The following is a 22,172-nucleotide window of genomic DNA, read 5'->3' on the forward strand; positions in this document are numbered from 1 at the left end:
TACCTCCTGTATTATACTCCAGAGCTGCACTCACTATTCTGCTGGTGCAGTCACTGTGTACATACATTACTGATCCTGAGTTACCTCCTGTATTATACTCCAGAGCTGCACTCACTATTCTGCTGGTGCAGTCACTGTGTACATACATTACATTACTGATCCGGAGTTACCTCCTGTATTATACTCCAGAGCTGCACTCACTATTCTGCTGGTGCAGTCACTGTGTACATACATTACATTACTGATCCGGAGTTACCTCCTGTATTATACTCCAGAGCTGCACTCACTATTCTGCTGGTGCAGAATAGTTAAATTACAACAGTTCCCTTTTTACACCATACTGTGGATACATTGAATGGAAGCTCTGTAGTTTCTGTGACATTCTGTGATCAGACATTACACATTGTTATCTCCTGCTGCGCAAACAGAGGTCAGAAATCATTAACCAGTGACTGTAGGGCGCAGGATTGTGTTGGCAGAGGGGGGGAGGGGGTGAACTTTTCTTTATTATGCACAACCTGTTGTTACATTTTATATTTCTCTTTTATATGAAACTATAAACAGAACAAAACTTAACCTTTTGTATCAAAATATCTGAAACAGTTGCACTTTGATTTCTGCACTGACTGCTGCGTTTTCTTGGCGTCTGCTGCTCCTCTGCTGCCACCTGGTGGTGACTTTGATATTGCAGGTGACACATTTTGCAGTTATTGCTCATTTCCTGTAATAATTACTGGTGATTGGCAATGACCAATCATGATCACACCTAGATTTAGAGATTTTCAGGCACAGTGGTCATTTGTTCCGCTCACTGAGAACATTCAATAGTGGTCATTTGTTGCATATTTTTTGCCCCCAATGTGTGGGATTAGACAACCCCTTTAAGTGCAAGGGGGCATGCAAGAGTTTCCATAGTCTATGGAGCCTAAACATTTGCTTCCATATTCCCAGAATGGAGAAGAATCATGTCATTTGTTGATGTGGAGTTCCCCTTTAAGTGCTCCTTTGTGTCCTTATGTCTGGGCTAACAGAGCGGAATAATCCCGGAGGGGCGCACACTGATCTTTTGTGTGTGGGGCCCGTGTCACGCTTGTTTTCCATGAGTGTAGGTGTGACGTGTGCTGGGAATGCTCCCCAGGAATGCGGAGAATGAAAGCCCCATTCTGCCGCAGGCGCGGCGACACTTTACACCGCCACGTCGTGCAAAAACACACAGGATTGTCCCTAAGCTCTGACCGCCACATTACTTCTAGGGTTGTCCCGTGGGTGGAATTTAGTCAATGACCCCCAACATGAATGTGATCCGAGAGCCGTGGAAAATCGACACAAGGAAATTGTTGTGTGCGCTTTTCCGAAGATTCCCAGTTAATGAGCGTTTCCCCCCACGGATAACCGCTGACGCATTCACTCCGGCTCACTCAGCTTTCCTAGAGTCCTGATCGGCAGGTCTCTAAGGCATCCTAAGGCTTAAAGGGGTTTTCTCATATTTGTAAATAATACAAATCGCAAAGTTTACAGCTCATTGCCATGGTTACCGACCACCTCTGCAGTCTCAGCGGAGTCTGGTGTCATAGCAAGGAGCATGTCAAAGTTTACAGCTCGTTGCCATGGTTACCGACCACCTCTGCAGTCTCAGTGGAGTCTGGTGTCATAGCAAGGAGCATGTCAAAGTTTACAGCTCATTGCCATGGTTACCGACCACCTCTGCAGTCTCAGTGGAGTCTGGTGTCATAGCAAGGAGCATGTCAAAGTTTACAGCTCATTGCCATGGTTACCGACCACCTCTGCAGTCTCAGTGGAGTCTGGTGTCATAGCAAGGAGCATGTCAAAGTTTACAGCTCGTTGCCATGGTTACCGACCACCTCTGAAGTCTCAGAGGAGTCTGGTGTCATAGCAAGGAACATGTCAAAGTTTACAGCTCGTTGCCATGGTTACCGACCACCTCTGAAGTCTCAGTGGAGTCTGGTGTCATAGCAAGGAGCATGTCAAAGTTTACAGCTCGTTGCCATGGTTACCGACCACCTCTGCAGTCTCAGCGGAGTCTGGTGTCATAGCAAGGAGCATGTCAAAGTTTACAGCTCATTGCCATGGTTACCGACCACCTCTGCAGTCTCAGAGGAGTCTGGTGTCATAGCAAGGAGCATGTCAAAGTTTACAGCTCGTTGCCATGGTTACCGACCACCTCTGCAGTCTCAGCGGAGTCTGGTGTCATAGCAAGGAGCATGTCAAAGTTTACAGCTCATTGCCATGGTTACCGACCACCGCTGCAGTCTCAGCGGAGTCTGGTTTCACAGCAAGAAGCATGTCATAGTCGAAGGACAATTTTGAGATAACCCCTTTAAGGAAATTTGCAAAATGTGAAATAAGCAGCTGGAATTCCAGATGGATACATTGTAACAAAGGCTGCAATGCAAAGAGTTAAATTTGCAGGAAATTTGAAGAATTTTCACAGCACAAATTGCATAAAATGGCCAAAACATAAAAAAACTAAAAAAAAACGAACAAAAAAAAAGCCTATATTACATATAGTAAAAATGAAGAAATCTTCTCTCTGTGTCTTGGGAGATCAGCCAGGTTCACCCCCCTCCAGCTCACCATTCTGGATATGACTGTAAGACAACCAGCTGCAGCAGGAGCCTCCCCCCTCTGCCAGCTCTGATGTCTCCCATACACGGCACACACAGACATGACGGCTTCCTGGTTTCTCATGTTCGGAAACAGCAGCAAGGATGACATTATACAACAGTACTGAGCAGTGTAGCTGTTAATCCAGCTGTGGGGTGAGATAAAACACTTACTAGAAAGCTGCAGCCTAGTGGACATTATACAACAGTACTGAGTAGTGTGGCTCTGAATCTATCTGTGGGGTGAGATAAAACACTAGAAAGCAGCAGCCTAGTGGACATTATACAGCAGTACTGAACAGAGTAGAGGGGAATACAGCATTGGGTGAAATAAAACACTTACTAGAAAGAAGCAGCGGCATTGTTGACATTATACAGCAGTACTAAACAGAGTAGCTGTGAATCCAGCATTACTAGAAAGTAGCAGCTTCATGGTGGACATTACACATTATAACTTAACAGAATAGTTGTGAATACAGCATTGGGATGAGATAAAAACTTACCAGAAAGCAGCATTATCATGGTGGACATTCACAGTCTGACAGTACAGAATAGCTGTGAATACAGCATTGGGAAGATATAAAACACTTACCAGAAAGCCACAGCATGGTGGACATTATACAGCAGCAGTGAGCAGTGGAGCTGTAAATACAGCATAGGGATTAGATAAAACACTTACTATAAAGCAGCAGCATGGTGGACATTATACAGCAGCAGTGCTGAGCAGTGGAGCTGTAAATACAGCATAGGGATTAGATAAAACACTTACTATAAAGCAGCAGCATGGTGGACATTATACAGCAGCAGTGCTGAGCAGTGGAGCTGTAAATAAAGCATAGGGATTAGATAAAACACTTACTATAAAGCAGCAGCATGGTGGACATTATACAGCAGCAGTGCTGAGCAGTGGAGCTGTAAATACAGCATAGGGATTAGATAAAACACTTACTAGAAAGCAGCAGCATGGTGGACATCATACAGCAGCAGTACTGAGCAGTGTAGCTGTAAATACACAATTGGGATGAGATAAAACACTTACTAGAAAGCAGCAGCATGGTGGACATTATACAGCAGCAGTGAGCAGTGGAGCTGTAAATACAGCATAGGGATTAGATAAAACACTTACTAGAAAGCAGCAGCATGGTGGACATCATACAGCAGCAGTACTGAGCAGTGTAGCTGTAAATACACAATTGGGATGAGATAAAACACTTACTAGAAAGCAGCAGCATGGTGGACATTATACAGCAGCAGTGAGCAGTGGAGCTGTAAATACAGCATAGGGATTAGATAAAACACTTACTAGAAAGCAGCAGCATGGTGGACATCATACAGCAGCAGTGCTGAGCAGTGGAGCTGTAAATACAGCATAGGGATTAGATAAAACACTTACTATAAAGCAGCAGCATGGTGGACATTATACAGCAGCAGTGCTGAGCAGTGGAGCTGTAAATACAGCATAGGGATTAGATAAAACACTTACTAGAAAGCAGCAGCATGGTGGACATCATACAGCAGCAGTACTGAGCAGTGTAGCTGTAAATACACAATTGGGATGAGATAAAACACTTACTAGAAAGCAGCAGCATGGTGGACATTATACAGCAGCAGTGAGCAGTGGAGCTGTAAATACAGCATAGGGATTAGATAAAACACTTACTAGAAAGCAGCAGCATGGTGGACATCATACAGCAGCAGTACTGAGCAGTGTAGCTGTAAATACAGCATTGGGATGAGATAAACACTTACTAGAAAGCAGCAGCATGGTGGACATTATACAGCAGCAGTGAGCAGTGTATCTGCAAATACAGCATTGGGATGAGATAAACACTTACTAGAAAGCAGCAGCATGGTGGACATTATACCGCAGTACTGAGCAGTGTAGCTGTAAATACAGCATAGGGATTAGATAAAACACTTACTAGAAAGCAGCAGCATGGTGGACATCATACAGCAGCAGTACTGAGCAGTGTAGCTGTAAATACAGCATTGGGATGAGATAAACACTTACTAGAAAGCAGCAGCATGGTGGACATTATACAGCAGCAGTGAGCAGTGTATCTGCAAATACAGCATTGGGATGAGATAAACACTTACTAGAAAGCAGCAGCATGGTGGACATTATACCGCAGTACTGAGCAGTGTTGCTGTAAATACAGCATTGGGATGAGATAAAACACTTACTAGAAAGCAGCAGCATGGTGGATGTCACAAACCACCGGGGGGGTTCACTCAGAAATCCCCCGCGCTGGCTACCAGTACGTCACAATCGGGGGGTAACAAGTGGGGGTCACCCCTCCTTTATACCTCCCGACCGACAGACAGAGCACGTGACGCGCTCTCTAGCGCCCCTCTTATAGTCAGGCCAATTATGGAATTGCCCGACAATAAGCCAGGAGGCCGCTATACTACTTATGCCGATTATTGAAGGGTCCCCGGTGAGAGTAGGGTATATATTCCCCCGACCTCCGCGGGCGGAATATATAAAACCTCCCCGAATCTCACTGGCCTCCCCACAATAATCCTTGGCACAACTCGCTGCCACCAACCGATTTACGGTAACTATTAGCCGAACACACAGACGTGGGATTCAAGATCGAGATAACAGAACAGCCCAAGATTAATTATATAATTTAATCAGCCTAAAGCACACTAGAAACTACAATATATACAATAGGGAATCTACAGAATATACATATGTCAGAGTACAGTTACAGATAAAGCATGGTTTTCAAACAGGTATGCAATTCAATCAGTTACCTTGTGCGTCTGGCCACAGGGGGGCGCTGTACCCAGGTTTCTAGGATCCTTCCCACAGATGTTTCCTACACGTGCCCCCAGCGAGAAGAACGCTGGAAAATGGCCGAAGTAGGGTTATCAACCTGGGCAAGTCCAGGTCCCCTCCTACCTTAGTGACCTCATAGGGAGCACTGCTCCACCCCTGGCTTGAGTTATGGAGAATATCCCAACATGGAATATGGGCCATAACTTTGCCTGGGAGCGTCGTAGGCGGACGCCAATGCTCTCATTGTGACAGTTATGAATTTAGCTACAGAACGAGGGGACTCATGACCTGTCTGCCAGTTCCCCATTGGCTGATATCATGCCTGGGGCATTTCCCAATGTCCTGCTCCCATAAAAAGGGTGTGCCGGCATCGTCCGCATGCGGAGACACCATTTTTATGGTTGCCATATTTATCGGAAATATGGCTTGCGAGATATGAACCATTTTTTACTGGAGTCGTTCTGTCTGCTAGTTCCATAGCCTTGCTAATGAGATACAACTCTTGTTACAGGGTGACGGCAGGGAGTCATCCTGTGTCCATTGTTCCCACACCACCTCATCTCCATATCACAGGACATGGCCATGGAGGTGTAAGTGGAACACTGAGAACAAGAAGGGAGGGGGCACTGCCAGGGAGTGATGAGGGATTATGACTGGAGTCATAATTCATCTTCATATCCCGGGATTTGCCTCACAGTGGACATTATACAGCAGTACTGAGCAGTATAGCTGTAAATACAGCAATGGAATGACATAAAACACTTACTAGAAAGCAGCAGCATGGTGGACATTATACAGCAGCAGTGAGCAGTGTATCTGGAAATGCAGCATTGGGATGAGATAAACACTTACTAGAAAGCAGCAGCATGGTGGACATTATACCGCAGCAGTGAGCAGTGTATCTGTAAATACAGCATTGGAATGACATAAAACACTTACTAGAAAGCAGCAGCATGGTGAACACTATCCAGAAGCACTGAGCAGTGTAACTGTTCAGGGGACTCTTGCAATCTGATCCCTCAGGGAGCTGGCAGTTCATTTTGTCATGACCAAGAAGGATTTTAGCAAGTATTTTAGCGTGAATGATGGGTTATGAAGGCAGAGGGCGGGAGAAGTGGCTCATAAGTGGAGAAAGGAGGAGATTCCTCTTACAAGATACATTACAAAGTTCCTTACATGCGCTTGTACCGCTGATCTATGTAACGACTGTTGATGCGCCAGCGACCACTTCTAGTCACTTTAATGTCACTACGTTGTTCTTCTCTTGTTATCTCAGCGCCGGAGGCCAAAGATAGCGCAAAATAAGCGAGTGGGACGTAAAGTCACCCACGAGCGATGGCGCCTCTACATTTAAATACCACCCTAATGTCAGACTTGGCACGGGGAAAAGGCTGACATTAAAAAAGAGGTGGACAAAAAACACCGCGCTCATGAAAACCCCAGAAAATGTGGCTGTGAAGTGCGGAGCCGGGCCTCGGCTGTCAGGGATCTCAGCTAATTAACTGTTAATTAGAAGCTCTTCACACCTTGGCCTGTCAGCAGCTCGCTGAACCGCGCCAAGGGGCCTCGTCGCGAGCCGCTATATCACCATGGCGACCGCTCGCCGTATTTCTCTTTTTTTTTTCTTGAAGAACCGTCCAACATACCGTCCGTCCAACTCGTTTCCAATTTTGGAAAATCATGTCCAGACGGTCGGCTCCGAAAACGAGTAATGACCGTCAACCGGTCAGATGAGAAAGTAAACAAATTGCAACAAAATAAAAATATTCCTGACCGCCGAGAAGTGAAGATCTGTCATCGGGGTCACTCATGTGTGCCCACTTTATGTGGATGCCAGGGCAAAATGTCACCAAACATGCCAAAATTCCTGCCCTGGGTTATGAAAAGTCCAGGGATTGTCTCCCAGCTTTCCCAGTATCCTCAGTTTAGTCCAGGGGTTGTCTCCCAGCTTTCCCAGTATCCTCAGTTGTGTAGTCCTGGGATTGTCTCCCAGCTTTTCCAGTATCCTCAGTTGTGTAGTCCTGGGGTTGTCTCCCAGCTTTTCCAGTATCCTCAGTTGTGTAGTCCAGGGGTTGTCTCCCAGCTTTCCCAGTATCCTCAGTTGTGTAGTCCAGGGGTTGTCTCCCAGCTTTTCCAGTATCCTCAGTTGTGTAGTCCTGGGGTTGTCTCCCAGCTTTCCCAGTATCCTCAGTTGTGTAGTCCTGGGGTTGTCTCCCAGCATTCCCAGTATCCTCAGTTGTGTAGTCCAGGGGTTGTCTCCCAGCTTTCCCAGTATCCTCAGTTGTGTAGTCCAGGGGTTGTCTCCCAGCTTTCCCAGTATCCTCAGTTGTGTAGTCCTGTGGTTGTCTCCCAGCTTTCCCAGTATCCTCAGTAGTGTAGTCCAGGGGTTATGTCCCAGCTTTCCCAGTATCCTCAGTTGTGTAGTTGAGGGGTTGTCTCCCAGCTTTCCCAGTATCCTCAGTTGTGTAGTCCAGGGGTTGTCTCCCAGCTTTCCCAGTATCCTCAGTTGTGTAGTCCAGGGGTTATCTCCCAGCTTTCCCAGTATCCTCAGTAGTGTAGTCCAGGGGTTATGTCCCAGCTTTCCCAGTATCCTCAGTTGTGTAGTTGAGGGGTTGTCTCCCAGCTTTCCCAGTATCCTCAGTTGTGTAGTCCTGTGGTTGTCTCCCAGCTTTCCCAGTATCCTCAGTAGTGTAGTCCAGGGGTTATGTCCCAGCTTTCCCAGTATCCTCAGTAGTGTAGTCCAGGGGTTGTCTCCCAGCTTTCCCAGTATCCTCAGTTGTGTAGTCCAGGGGTTGTCTCCCAGCTTTCCCAGTATCCTCAGTTGTGTAGTCCAGGGGTTGTCTCCCAGCTTTCCTAGTATCCTCAGTTGTGTAGTCCTAGGGTAGTCTCCCAGCTTTCCTAGTATCCTCAGTTGTGTAGTCCAAGGGTTGTCTCCCAGCTTTCCCAGTATCATCAGTAGTGTAGTCCAGGAGTTATGTCCCAGCTTTCCCAGTATCCTCAGTTGTGTAGTCCAGGGATTGTCTCCCAGCTTTCCCAGTATCCTCAGTGTGTAGTCCAGGGGTTGTCTCCCAGTATTCTCAGTTGTGTAGTCCAGGGGTTATGTCCCAGCTTTCCCAGTATCCTCAGTTGTGTAGTCCAGGGGTGATCTCCCAGCTTTCCCAGTATCCTCAGTTGTATAGTCTAGGGGTTGTCTCCCAGCTTTCCCAGTATCCTCAGTTGTGTAGTCCAGGGGTTGTCTCCCAGCTTTCCCAGTATCCTCAGTTGTGTAGTCCAGGGGTTGTCTCCCAGCTTTCCCAGAATCCTCAGTTGTGTAGTCCAGGGGTTGTCTCTCAGCTTTCCCAGTATCTTCAGTAGTGTAGTCCAGGGGTTGTCTCCCAGCTTTCCCAGTATCCTCAGTTGTGTAGTCCAGGGGTTATGTCCCAGCTTTCCCAGTATCCTCAGTTGTGTAGTCCAGGGGTTGTCTCTCAGCTTTCCCAGTATCTTCAGTAGTGTAGTCCAGGGGTTGTCTCCCAGCTTTACCAGTATGCTCAGTTGTGTAGTCCTGGGGTTGTCTCCCAGCTTTCCCAGTATCCTCAGTTGTGTAGTCCAGGGGTTGTCTCCCAGCTTTCCCAGTATCCTCAGTTGTGTAGTCCAGGGGTTGTCTCCCAGCTTTCCCAGTATCCTCAGTTGTGTAGTGCAGGGGTTATCTCTCAGCTTTCCCAGTATCCTCAGTTGTTTAGTCCAGGGGTTGTCTCCCAGCATTCCCAGTATCCTCAGTTGTGTAGTCCAGGGGTTATCTCCCAGCTTTCCCAGTATCCTCAGTTGTGTAGTCCAGGGGTTGTCTCCCAGCTTTCCTAGTATCCTCAGTTGTGTAGTCCAAGGGTTGTCTCCCAGCTTTCCCAGTATCCTCAGTTGTGTAGTGCAGGGGTTGTCTCCCAGCTTTCCCAGTATCCTCAGTTGTGTAGTCCAGGGGTTGTCTCCCAGCTTTCCCAGTATCATCAGTAGTGTAGTTGAGGTATTGTCTCCCAGCTTTCCCAGTATCATCAGTAGTGTATTATAGGGGTTCTCCCCCAGCTTTCACAGTATCATCAGTAGTGTAGTTGAGGTGTTCTCTCCCAGCTTTCCCAGTATCATCAGTAGTGTATTATAGGGGTTCTCCCCCAGCTTTCACAGTATCATCAGTAGTGTAGTATAGGAGTTCTCCCCCAGCTTTCCCAGTATCATCAGTAGTGTATTATAGGGGTTCTCCCCCAGCTTTCCCAGTATCATCAGTAGTGTATTATAGGGGTTCTCCCCCAGCTTTCCCAGTATAATCAGTAGTGTAGTATATGGGTTCTCCCCCAGCTTTCCCAGTATCATCAGTAGTGTAGTTGATGTGTTCTCTCCCAGCTTTCCCAGTATCATCAGTAGTGTAGTATGGGGCTTCTCTCCCAGCTTTCCCAGTCTCATCAGTAGTGTAGTATAGGGGTTCTCTCCCAGCTTTCCCAGTATCATCAGTAGTGTAGTTGAGGTGTTCTTTCCCAGCTTTCCCAGTATCATCAGTAGTGTAGTCTAGGTGTTCTCTCCCAGCTTTCCCAGTATCATCAGTAGTGTAGTCGAGGTGTTGTCTCCCAGCGTTCCCAGTATCATCAGTAGTGTAGTATAGGGGTTCTCTCCCAGCTTTCCCAGTATCATCAGTAGTGTAGTAGAGGTGTTCTCTCCCAGCTTTCCCAGTATCATCAGTAGTGTAGTTGAGGTGTTGTCTCCCAGCTTTCCCAGTATTATCAGTAGTGTAGTTGATGTGTTCTCTCCCAGCTTTCCCAGTATCATCAGTAGTGTAGTCTAGGTGTTCTCTCCCAGCTTTCCCAGTATCATCAGTAGTGTAGGTGATGTGTTCTCTCCCAGCTTTCCCAGTATCATCAGTAGTGTAGGTGATGTGTTCTCTCCCAGCTTTCCCAGTATCATCAGTAGTGTAGTATAGGGGTTCTCTCCCAGCTTTCCCAGTATCATCAGTAGTGTAGTCTAGGTGTTCTCTCCCAGCTTTCCCAGTATCATCAGTAGTGTAGGTGATGTGTTCTCTCCCAGCTTTCCCAGTATCATCAGTTGTGTAGTCGTGGTGTTGTCTCCCAGCTTTCCCAGTATCATCAGTAGTGTAGTTGAGGTGTTGTCTCCCAGCTTTCCCAGTATCATCAGTAGTGTAGTTGAGGTGTTGTCTCCCAGCTTTCCCAGTATCATCAGTAGTGTAGTCGACGTGTTGTCTCCCAGCTTTCCCAGTTTCATCAGTAGTGTAGTTGAGGTGTTGTCTCCCAGCTTTCCCAGTATCATCAGTAGTGTAGTTGATGTGTTCTCTCCCAGCTTTCCCAGTATCATCAGTAGTGTATTTGAGGTGTTCTCTCCCAGCTTTCCCAGTATCATCAGTAGTGTATTATAGGGGTTCTCCCCCAGCTTTCCCAGTATCATCAGTAGTGTAGTTGATGTGTTCTCTCCCAGCTTTCCCAGTATCATCAGTAGTGTAGTTGATGTGTTCTCTCCCAGCTTTCCCAGTATCATCAGTAGTGTAGTTGATGTGTTCTCTCCCAGCTTTCCCAGTATCATCAGTAGTGTAGTTGATGTGTTCTCTCCCAGCTTTCCCAGTATCATCAGTAGTGTAGTTGATGTGTTCTCTGCCAGCTTTCCCAGTATCATCAGTAGTGTAGTTGAGGTGTTCTCTCCCAGCTTTCCCAGTATCATCAGTAGTGTATTATAGGGGTTCTCCCCCAGCTTTCCCAGTATCATCAGTAGTGTAGTTGATGTGTTCTCTCCCAGCTTTCCCAGTATCATCAGTAGTGTAGTTGATGTGTTCTCTTAGCTTTCCCAGTATCATCAGTAGTGTAGTTGAGGTGTTCTCTCCCAGCTTTCCCAGTATCATCAGTAGTGTAGTATAGGTGTTCTCTCCCAGCTTTCCCAGTATCATCAGTAGTGTAGTTGATGTGTTCTCTCCCAGCTTTCCCAGTATCATCAGTAGTGTAGTTGATGTGTTCTCTCCCAGCTTTCCCAGTATCATTAGTAGTGTAGTTGAGGTGTTCTCTCCCAGCTTTCCCAGTATCATCAGTAGTGTAGTTGATGTGTTCTCCCCCAGCTTTCCCAGTATCATCAGTAGTGTAGTTGAGGTGTTCTCTCCCAGCTTTCCCAGTATCATCAGTAGTGTATTATAGGGGTTCTCCCCCAGCTTTCCCAGTATCATCAGTAGTGTAGTTGAGGTATTGTCTCCCAGCTTTCCCAGTATCATCAGTAGTGTATTATACGGGTTCTCCCCCAGCTTTCACAGTATCATCAGTAGTGTAGTTGAGGTGTTCTCTCCCAGCTTTCCCAGTATCATCAGTAGTGTATTATAGGGGTTCTCCCCCAGCTTTCACAGTATCATCAGTAGTGTAGTATAGGGGTTCTCCCCCAGCTTTCCCAGTATCATCAGTAGTGTATTATAGGGGTTCTCCCCCAGCTTTCCCAGTATCATCAGTAGTGTATTATAGGGGTTCTCCCCCAGCTTTCCCAGTATCATCAGTAGTGTAGTATAGGGGTTCTCCCCCAGCTTTCCCAGTATCATCAGTAGTGTAGTTGATGTGTTCTCTCCCAGCTTTCCCAGTATCATCAGTAGTATAGTATAGGGGTTCTCTCCCAGCTTTCCCAGTCTCATCAGTAGTGTAGTATAGGGGTTCTCTCCCAGCTTTCCCAGTATCATCAGTAGTGTAGTTGAGGTGTTCTTTCCCAGCTTTCCCAGTATCATCAGTAGTGTAGTATAGGAGTTCTCTCCCAGCTTTCCCAGTATCATCAGTAGTGTAGTCGAGGTGTTCTCTCCCAGCTTTCCCAGTATCATCAGTAGTGTAATTGAGGTGTTGTCTCCCAGCTTTCCCAGTATCATCAGTAGTGTAGTTGATGTGTTCTCTCCCAGCTTTCCCAGTATCATCAGTAGTGTAGTATAGGGGTTCTCTCCCAGCTTTCCCAGTATCATCAGTAGTGTAGTCTAGGTGTTCTCTCCCAGTTTTCCCAATATCATCAGTAGTATAGTTGAGGTGTTGTCTCCCAGCTTTCCCAGTATCATCAGTAGTGTAGTTGAGGTGTTCTCTCCCAGCTTTCCCAGTATCATCAGTAGTGTAGTTGAGGTCTTGTCTCCCAGCTTTCCCAGTATCATCAGTAGTGTAGTTGATGTGTTCTCTCCCAGCTTTCCCAGTATCATCAGTAGTGTAGTTGATGTGTTCTCTCCCAGCTTTCCCAGTATCATTAGTAGTGTAGTTGATGTGTTCTCTCCCAGCTTTCCCAGTATCATCAGTAGTGTAGTCTAGGTGTTCTCTCCCAGCTTTCCCAGTATCATCAGTAGTGTAGTTGATGTGTTCTCTCCCAGCTTTCCCAGTATCATCAGTAGTGTAGTTGATGTGTTTTCTCCCAGCTTTCCCAGTATCATCAGTAGTTTAGTTGATGTGTTCTCTCCCAGCTTTCCCAGTATCATCAGTAGTGTGGTTGAGGTGTTCTCCCCCAGCTTTCCCAGTTTCATCAGTAGTGTAGTATAGGGGTTCTCTCCCAGCTTTCCCAGTATCATCAGTAGTGTAGTTGATGTGTTCTCTCCCAGCTTTCCCAGTATCATCAGTAGTGTAGTATAGGGGTTCTCTCCCAGCTTTCCCAGTATACTCTATTGTGTCGTCCAATGGTTGCCACTTACTTATTTTCCTTAATGACAAATATTCCCACTTTTCACCCCCTTTTTTTTAATGCTACAAGAGATAATTGTTGCACAGAAGCTTTATGCGCAGAATGTGCCTTTGCTATATTGTGTTACACGTTGAGCTGCAGGAGGGATCTTCTCGCTTCTACGTATCTGCTTGTATCAATGTGTTAATCCGGTCATCGCTCTGTGCCGTCCTATAGAATGTGAGTGGTGCTGATCTCGCTGGCTGCCATGACATGCACAGATTGTCCTCCCACCTACACACCTACACAGAGGCAGACAGACACCAGCTGAACACTTAGTAACATGTAACGTGCCATCTTCATAGGCTTGGTTCCTCACCAGCTCATAGGGAGGGAGGTCTCCGCTGCCGGCTCGCAGGAATTTATGTGTGGGATCAAGATTTCATGAAAATGTAGAGAAAGTGCATTTCAGAACTCCTACTAGAAGATTGTGCCCGGCTCATCATCAGCATCCGAGAGGGGACTGCGCCAGGATCATAGTCACCATCCCAGAAAGGACGGTGCCCGGTTCATCATCACCACCCTGGAGAAGACTGCGCCCGGCTCATCATCATCATCATCATAGAGAGGACTGTGTCCGGCTCATCATCATCATCATAGAGAGGACTGTGCCTGGCTCATCATCATCATAGAGAGGACTGTGTCCGGCTCATCATCACCATCCCAGAAAAGACTGTGCCTGGCCATAATCACTATCCTGGAGAAGATTGTGCCCGGCCATCATCACTTTCCGAAAGAAAACTGTGCCCGGATCATCATCACCATCCTAGACAGAACTGTGTCGGATCATAGTCACTATCCTAGAGAGGACTGTGCCGGATCATCATCACCACCCTAGAGAGGAGTGTGCCGGATAATCTTCCCCAACCTAGAGAGGACAGTGCCGGATCATCATCACCATCCTAGAGAGGACAGTTACGGTTCATCATCACCATCCTACAGAGGACAGTGCTGGATCATCATCACCATCCTAGAGAGGACAGTGCTGGATCATCATCACCATCCTAGAGAGGACAGTGCCTGATAATCATCCCCAACCTAGAGAGGACAGTGCCGGATCATCATCACCATCCTTGAGAGGACAGTGCCGAATCATCATCACCATCCTAGAGAGGACAGTTACGGTTCATCATCACCATCCTAGAGAGGACAGTGCCGGATCATCATCACTATTCTAGAGAGGACAGTGCCGGATCATCATCACTATTCTAGAGAGGACAGTGCCGGATCATCATCACTATTCTAGAGAGGATTGTGTCGGATCATCATCACCATCCTAGAGAGGACAGTTACGGTTCATCATCACCACCCTAGAGAGGACAGTGCTGGATCATCATCACCATCCTAGAGAGGACAGTTACGGTTCATCATCACCACCCTAGAGAGGACAGTGCCGAATCATCATCACCATCCTGGAGAGGACAGTGCCGGATCATCATCACTATTCTAGAGAGGATTGTGTCGGATCATCATCATCATCCTAGAGAGGACTGTGCTGGATCATCCTCACCATTCTAGAGAGGACTTTGCTCAGCTCATTGTCAGCATCCTAAAAAAACTGTCCAGCTCAACGTCATTCTAGAGTAGACTGTGCCCACTCATAGTCACCATCCCAAAGAAGACTGTGCCCTGATTGTCACTAACTTAGAGAGGACTGTGCCCAGGTCATCATCACCATCCCACAGAAGACTGTGCCCTGATCGTCAACAACTTAGAGAAGACTGTGCCCTCATCGTCAACAACCTAGAGAAGACTGTGGCCGGATCATCATCACCATCTCAAAGAAGACTGTGCCCTGATTGTCACCTACCCAGAGAGGACTGTGCCTGGGTCATTTTCATTATCCTAGAGAATACTGTGCCCTGATTATCATCACTATCCCGGTGAAGACTGTGTCCGGATCATAGCCACCAACCCAGAGAAGACTTTATCCAAGTTATCATCATCCATATTCCAGAGAAGACTGTGCCCAGGTCCAAGTTCCCACCTCAGAGTGGACTGTGCCAGGGTTATTGGCATTACTCAGGATCAGACAAGGTCATTGATCGCATTCTGGAGGAGACAGTGCCCCGGTCAGTGGAGGAACTCCTGATAGGACTGCGGCCACCTAGTTGGCATTGCACTAGAAATCACTGTTCTGCTGAGTGGCATTAATACACAAAGGATAGTGCCCGACTCTCCGGCATCATACAAAAAGACTGCACTCACTTCATTATTTAGGACAAGGACATCTCCGGCTCGGGGGCATCAGAGATTGGGTCTTGGCACCGCAGGGTCACTTGGTCTTGGTGAGTGAATTATTGTTGTTTCTAGAATGTGACTTTATTGTCCTTCAAATTAGTAACATCTCCTTAATTTCCGTTTTTGGTCTTTTTGGGGGCAAAATTTATTAATAACTAGGTTGACCATGTCGTGCCGGTGCGCAGTGCCGGAGTGCCGTGGGTTCTCCAATAGAATCAACCAACTGTTGACTTTTACAACAATGTCTTCTCGGTAGCTGGGAATGGTCTATGTCCCATCCATGGGGGTCTGGTTAGAGGGTAAACCACCAATCCTGGCCTTTTTGTAATTATGACTTCTTGCTAGCTGGGAATGGTTTATGTCCTATCCATGGGGGTCTGGTTAGAGGGTCAACCACCAATCCTGGCCTTTTTGCAATTATGACTTCTCGGTAGCTGGAATGGTTTATGTCCCATCCGAAAGGGGGTCTGGTTAGAGGGTCAACCACCAATCCTGGCCTTTTTGTAATTATGACTTCTTGGTAGCTGAGAATGGTTTATGTCCCATCCGAAAGGGGGTTTGGTTAGAGGGTCAACCACCAATCCTGGCCTTTTTGTAATTATGTCTTCTCGGTAGCTGGGAATGGTTTATGTCCCATCCGTAAGGGGGTCTGGTTAGAGGGTCAACCACCAATCCTGTCCTTTTTGCAATTATGTCTTCTCGGTAGCTGGGAATGGTTTACGTCCCATCCATGGGGGTCTGGTTAGAGGGTCAACCACCAATCCTGGCCTTTTTGTAATTATGACTTCTCGGTAGCTGGGAGTGGTTTATGTCCCATCCGTAAGGGGGTCTGGTTAGAGGGTCAACCACCAATCCTGTCCTTTTTGCAATTATGTCTTCTCGGTAGCTGGGAATGGTTTATGTCCCATCCGTAAGGGGGTCTGGTTAGAGGGTCAACCACCAATCCTGTCATTTTTGCAATTATGTCTTCTCGGTAGCTGGGAATGGTTTTAGTCCCATCCATGGGGGTCTGGTTAGAGGGTCAACCACCAATCCTGGCCTTTTTGTCATTATGACTTCTCGGTAGCTGGGAATGGTTTTAGTCCCATCCATGGGGGTCTGGTTAGAGGGTCAACCACCAATCCTGGCCTTCCGATTCCTCTCGAATGACTGTGAACTGTAAAAAAATACAAGATTAGATAAACCTGTATTCTATTTTCTAGAAACAGCGCCCAACCTGTCAGTAGGTTGTGTCTGGTATTGCATCTTAGCTCCATTGAAGTGAATGGAATTAGCTGTAATACCAGACACAACCTATGGTGGACCAGGGTGGCGCTGTTTATCAATTTAGACAACTCCTTTAAGGTTAATGTTAGATAGCAACGTCCATGTGAATTGCGCCATACGTTTACACATTATTTTTTGTTTTTATCGGATTAGTATTTGGGTAATTGACGCCTGTTTTTTTGTTTTTAGATTAGACGGTATCACCTTTTATGCCGGGTATCTGGACAGAATTGCACAGAGCAGGTAAGAGCGCGGTCGCTTTATTTTCCGTTGACGTTGAATGTCTCCACATGGTCAAGAAGCCGCGTTCTTTACGCTTCATGTCACCTGTCGTGTGATACAATAACGCGGGACGGGACCGTCTGCTCGCTATTCACCGCATAGCCTGCAAATGAAATGTATTTTGTCATTTTCACCTTTGATGATTTACAGCCGAGTCCTAAATCCAGAATCCTGATCAAATAAATGCCCGGTCCTCTGCTCGACCGCCCGACATCATTGTATGAATCCACCCCTGCTGTTCCTTATCTAAATAATTTCTGGGATATGTGAGTGACAACGAATATGTCACACCCTATGGCCATACTGGATGGAGGAACCAGCATGTCCTGTCCTGTCCTGTCCGTACTCGTAACTAGTGATGAGCGAGCACTACCATGCTCAGGTGCTCAGTGCTGGTAACTAGTGATGAGCGGGCACTACCATGCTCAGGTGCTCAGTACTGGTAACTAGTGATGAGCGGGCACTACCATGCTCAGGTGCTCAGTACTGGTAACTAGTGATGAGCGAGCACTACCATGCTCAGGTGCTCAGTACTGGTAACTAGTGATGAGCGGACACTACCATGCTCAGGTGCTCAGTACTGGTAACTAGTGATGAGCGAGCACTACCATGCTCAGGTGCTCAGTACTGGTAACTAGTGATGAGCGAGCACTACAATGCTCAGGTGCTCAGTACTGGTAACTAGTGATGAGCGGGCACTACCATGCTCAGGTGCTCAGTACTGGTAACTAGTGATGAGCGGGCACTACCATGCTCGGGTGCTCAGTACTGGTAACTAGTGATGAGCGAGCACTACAATGCTCAGGTGCTCGGTACTGGTAACTAGTGATGAGCGGGCACTACCATGCTCGGGTGCTCAGTACTGGTAACTAGTGATGAGCAGGCACTACCATGCTCGGGTGCTCAGTACTGGTAACTAGTGATGAGCGGGCACTACCATGCTCGGGTGCTCAGTACTGGTAACTAGTGATGAGCGGGCACTACCATGCTCGGGTGCTCAGTACTGGTAACTAGTGATGAGCGGGCACTACCATGCTCGGGTGCTCAGTACTCGTAACTAGTGATGAGCGGGCACTACCATGCTCGGGGGCTCAGTACTAGTGACTAGTGATGAGCGGGCACTACCATGCTCGGGTGCTCAGTACTGGTAACTAGTGATGAGCGGGCACTACCATGCTCGGGTGCTCAGTACTGGTAACTTGTGATGAGCGGGCACTACCATGCTCGGGTGCTCAGTACTCGTAACTAGTGATGAGCAGGCACTACCATGCTCAGGTGCTCAGTACTGGTAACTAGTGATGAGCGGGCACTACCATGCTCGGGTGCTCAGTACTGGTAACTAGTGATGAGCGGGCACTACCATGCTCGGGTGCTCAGTAATGGTAACTAGTGATGAGCGGGCACTACCATGCTCGGGTGCTCAGTACTTGTAACCAGTGATTTGCGGGCACTACCATGCTTGGGTGCTCAGTACTCGTAACTAGTGATGAGTGGGCACTACCATGCTCGGGTGCTCAGTACTCGTAACTAGTGATGAGCGGGCACTACCATGCTTGGGTGCTCAGTACTTGTAACTAGTTCTGAGCGGGCACTACCATGGTCGGGTGCTCAGTACTGGTAACTAGTGATGAGCGGGCACTACCATGCTCGGGTGCTCAGTACTGGTAACTAGTGATGAGCGGGCACTACCATGCTCGGGTGCTCAGTACTCGTAACTAGTGATGAGCAGGCACTACCATGCTCAGGTGCTCAGTACTGGTAACTAGTGATGAGCGGGCGCTACCATGCTCGGGTGCTCAGTACTGGTAACTAGTGATGAGCGGGCACTACCATGCTCGGGTGCTCAGTAATGGTAACTAATGATGAGCGGGCACTACCATGCTCGGGTGCTCAGTACTTGTAACCAGTGATTTGCGGGCACTACCATGCTTGGGTGCTCAGTACTCGTAACTAGTGATGAGTGGGCACTACCATGCTCGGGTGCTCAGTACTCGTAACTAGTGATGAGCGGGCACTACCATGCTTGGGTGCTCAGTACTTGTAACTAGTTCTGAGCGGGCACTACCATGGTCGGGTGCTCAGTACCCGTAACTAGTGATGAGCGGGCACTACCATGCTCAGGTGCTCAGTACTGGTAACTAGTGATGAGCGAGCACTACCATGCTCGGGGGCTCAGTACTGGTAACTAGTGATGAGCGGGCACTACCATGCTCAGGTGCTCAGTACTTGTAACTAGTTCTGAGCGGGCACTACCATGGTCGGGTGCTCAGTACCCGTAACTAGTGATGAGCGGGCACTACCATGCTCAGGTGCTCAGTACTGGTAACTAGTGATGAGCGGGCACTACCATGCTCAGGTGCTCAGTACTGGTAACTAGTGATGAGCGAGCACTACCATACTCAGGTGCTCAGTACTGGTAACTAGTGATGAGCGGGCACTACCATGCTCAGGTGCTCAGTACTGGTAACTAGTGATGAGCGAGCACTACCATGCTTGGGTGCTCTGTACTCGTAACTAGTGATGAGTGAGCACTACCATGCTCGGGTGCTCAGTACTGGTAACTAGTGATGAGCGGGCACTACCATGCTCGGGTGCTCTGTACTGGTAACTAGTGATGAGTGGACAGTACCATGCTCGGGTGCTCTGTACTGGTAACTAGTGATGAGCGGGCACTACCATGCTTGGGTGCTCTGTACTCGTAACTAGTGATGAGCGGGCACTACCATGCTTGGGTGCCCTTCCAGCGAGCGGCGACTCGAATCCTATAGGAAAACTTACTGTTGCTTGTATAAGTTTATGGATTCAACAACGTCCCTGAGCTCCTGGGCAAATTTACTGCTCCTTATAAAAAGGCTTCAAGCAGTCTCTCAGTTTGCCATTGACCATGAAAGTCCTGGTGGCCTAGGGACTGATACAATGCCAATTTGCTGTTGTTCCCTCCAGAGGTTTCAAAAGCTACCACAGGCCAGGACCGTCTCCACTTTACACTCCTCTCACACGATGACACCAACTGACTTTACCTCACACTTAAGCTCCTCCCCTTTCTCCTTTTAGGGCCACACATAAGCCTTGTTATCAGCTCAGGTGAACAGCCCCAGTAAGGGAGTGTGGGCAAATGTTTGTATGCACCACGTTTTGTCCTGGGTGGCACAGCCTTTCACCCCAATATAGAGCCCAGTTTGACTTTTCCAATGGCGCCAACTCTGTTCTATTTCCAATCTCACAGCAATAGTCCGAAAACGGTGGCAGAAACTACAACTCCCAGCTTCCCCTTCAAGCTGTTTGCGGCTGAAAGTTGCGGTTGGAGGTTGTAGTTGCTTCAGTGACTTTGGGTCTATGGGGGCTCAGACCAACCCTCTATGATCTGATGAAGTTAAAGGGTTGAGACTTGTAGCCAGTTAACGACGACCACCTTGGTTGGTAAATGACTTAGTTTTTCCCATGGCATCAACTTGCCTCATCGATGAACTCACTTCTGAACTAGCACCATGGACTTCCCACCTGACTTATGGCCCAGGATCAGTTTTAACTATATATTATTGGATTGGGGGTAGGGGCGGAACAATCGTGGTCTCGGCGATCACAATCGGGCTCGGGGGTGCAGGTGGCCTGCTGGCACCAGCCCCTACTTCAGCTGGATGTGCCTTTGAGGGCGCACATCCAGCTGAAATGCATCGCGGTGCAGAGACCAGTCGGCTTCCTGCACTGCGATACACCCTGCTGGCTAAACAGAAGCTGGAAGCTTTCAGTGTTGTCCCCGTTTATGAGTTGACACATGACAATGATGTCATGATTTGCCATAGCACGGACACTGATTAAAGCTGCTGGAAACTGCAGGCCGGCAATAGAGGTGGGAGCTGGGGAGGGTGAGTACAGTATATACCAGGAGGGGCCCAGGAGAGGAGTATATATACCAGGAGGGGGACAGTATATACCAGGAGGGGAACATTAGATATCAGTTGGGGCCCCAGGAGAGGAGCATATATATCAGGTGAGGGACAGTATATAACAGGAGGGGGGCAGTATATACCAGGAGGGGCCCAGGAGAGGAGCATATATACCAGGAATGGGACAATATATACCAAGAGGGGCCCAGGAGCAGAGCATATACACCAGGAGGGGGACAGTAAAAACCAGAAGAGGGGCAGTATATACCAGAAAGGGGATAATATATACCAGGAGGGGCCCAGGAGAGGAGTATATATACCAGGAGGGGGACAGTATATACCAGGAGGGGGTCATTAGATATCAGTAGGGGCCCCAGGAGAGGAGCATATATACTAGGTGAGGGACAGTATATAACAAAAGGGGGCAGTATATACCAAGAGGGGCCCAGGAGAGGAGCATATATACCAGGAATGGGACAATATATACCAAGAGGGGCCCAGGAGGAGAGCATATACACCAGGAGGGGGACAGTAAAAACCAGAAGAGGGGCAGTATATACCAGAAAGGGGATAGTATATACCAGGAGGGGCCCAGCAGAGGAGCATATATACCAGGAGGTGGACATTATATACCAAGAAAGGGACAGTATACACAGGAGGGGCCCAGGAAAGGAGCATATATACCAGGAGGGGGACAGTGCATTCCAAGAGGGAAACAGTATATACCAGGGGGTGCCTAGGAGAGGAGCATATATACCAGGAGGGTGACTGTATATACCAGGAGGGTGAAAGCATATACCAGGAGGGGCATAGTATACACAGGAGGGGCAAAGGAGAGTAACATGTATACCAGGAGGGGGACAGGGTATTACAAAAAGGGGACAGTATATACCAGGAGAGGGCTATATATACCAGAAGAGGAACATATATACCAGGAGGGGGACAGCATATACCAGGAAGGGCCCATGAAAGGAACATATATACTAGGAGAGGGACAATATATACCAGATGGGCCCAGGAGGGGGACAGTATAAATCAGAATGGGGGACATATATACCAGGATGGGGCATATATACCAGGAGGGGGACAGCGTATATCAGGTGGTGGACGGTATATATCAGAAGGGGCCCATGAAAGGAACATATATAGTAGGAGAGGGACAATATATACCAGATGGGCCCAGGAGAGGGACAGTGTACACCAAGATGGGTGACATATTTACTAGGATGGGCATATATACTGGTATTGGGAACATGTATACCAGCAAGGGGCTCAGGAGGAGTTACATTAGAATATGATGGGGGACTTCACAACATAATGGGTTGGAGGGCAACTCCTATGGTTGGCGTAGGTCCAAATTTTGCACCGGGGCCCATCGAACTATAGTCACACAAGTCATTTCCATAG

At 47.8% G+C, this 22,172-nt stretch overlaps 1 protein-coding gene across 5 annotated transcripts in view; it reads left to right on the forward strand.

The window, feature by feature from the left end:
- Positions 1-22,172, forward strand: part of MAG (myelin associated glycoprotein) — a 108,837-nt gene that overhangs the window by 28,349 nt on the left and 58,316 nt on the right. For 4 of the 5 annotated variants that reach the window (XM_075328285.1, XM_075328289.1, XM_075328288.1 and 1 more), the window contains exon 2: positions 16,786-16,839. The gene's annotated coding sequence lies outside the window, so the exon portion shown is untranslated. Of the gene's footprint in view, positions 1-13,404; positions 15,378-16,785; positions 16,840-22,172 lie in introns of those variants that run through there. The other variant, XM_075328286.1, reaches the window with a different exon arrangement.

This window comes from Anomaloglossus baeobatrachus, chromosome 11 (assembly GCF_048569485.1).
Source record: "Anomaloglossus baeobatrachus isolate aAnoBae1 chromosome 11, aAnoBae1.hap1, whole genome shotgun sequence".
NCBI lineage: Eukaryota > Metazoa > Chordata > Amphibia > Anura > Aromobatidae > Anomaloglossus > Anomaloglossus baeobatrachus.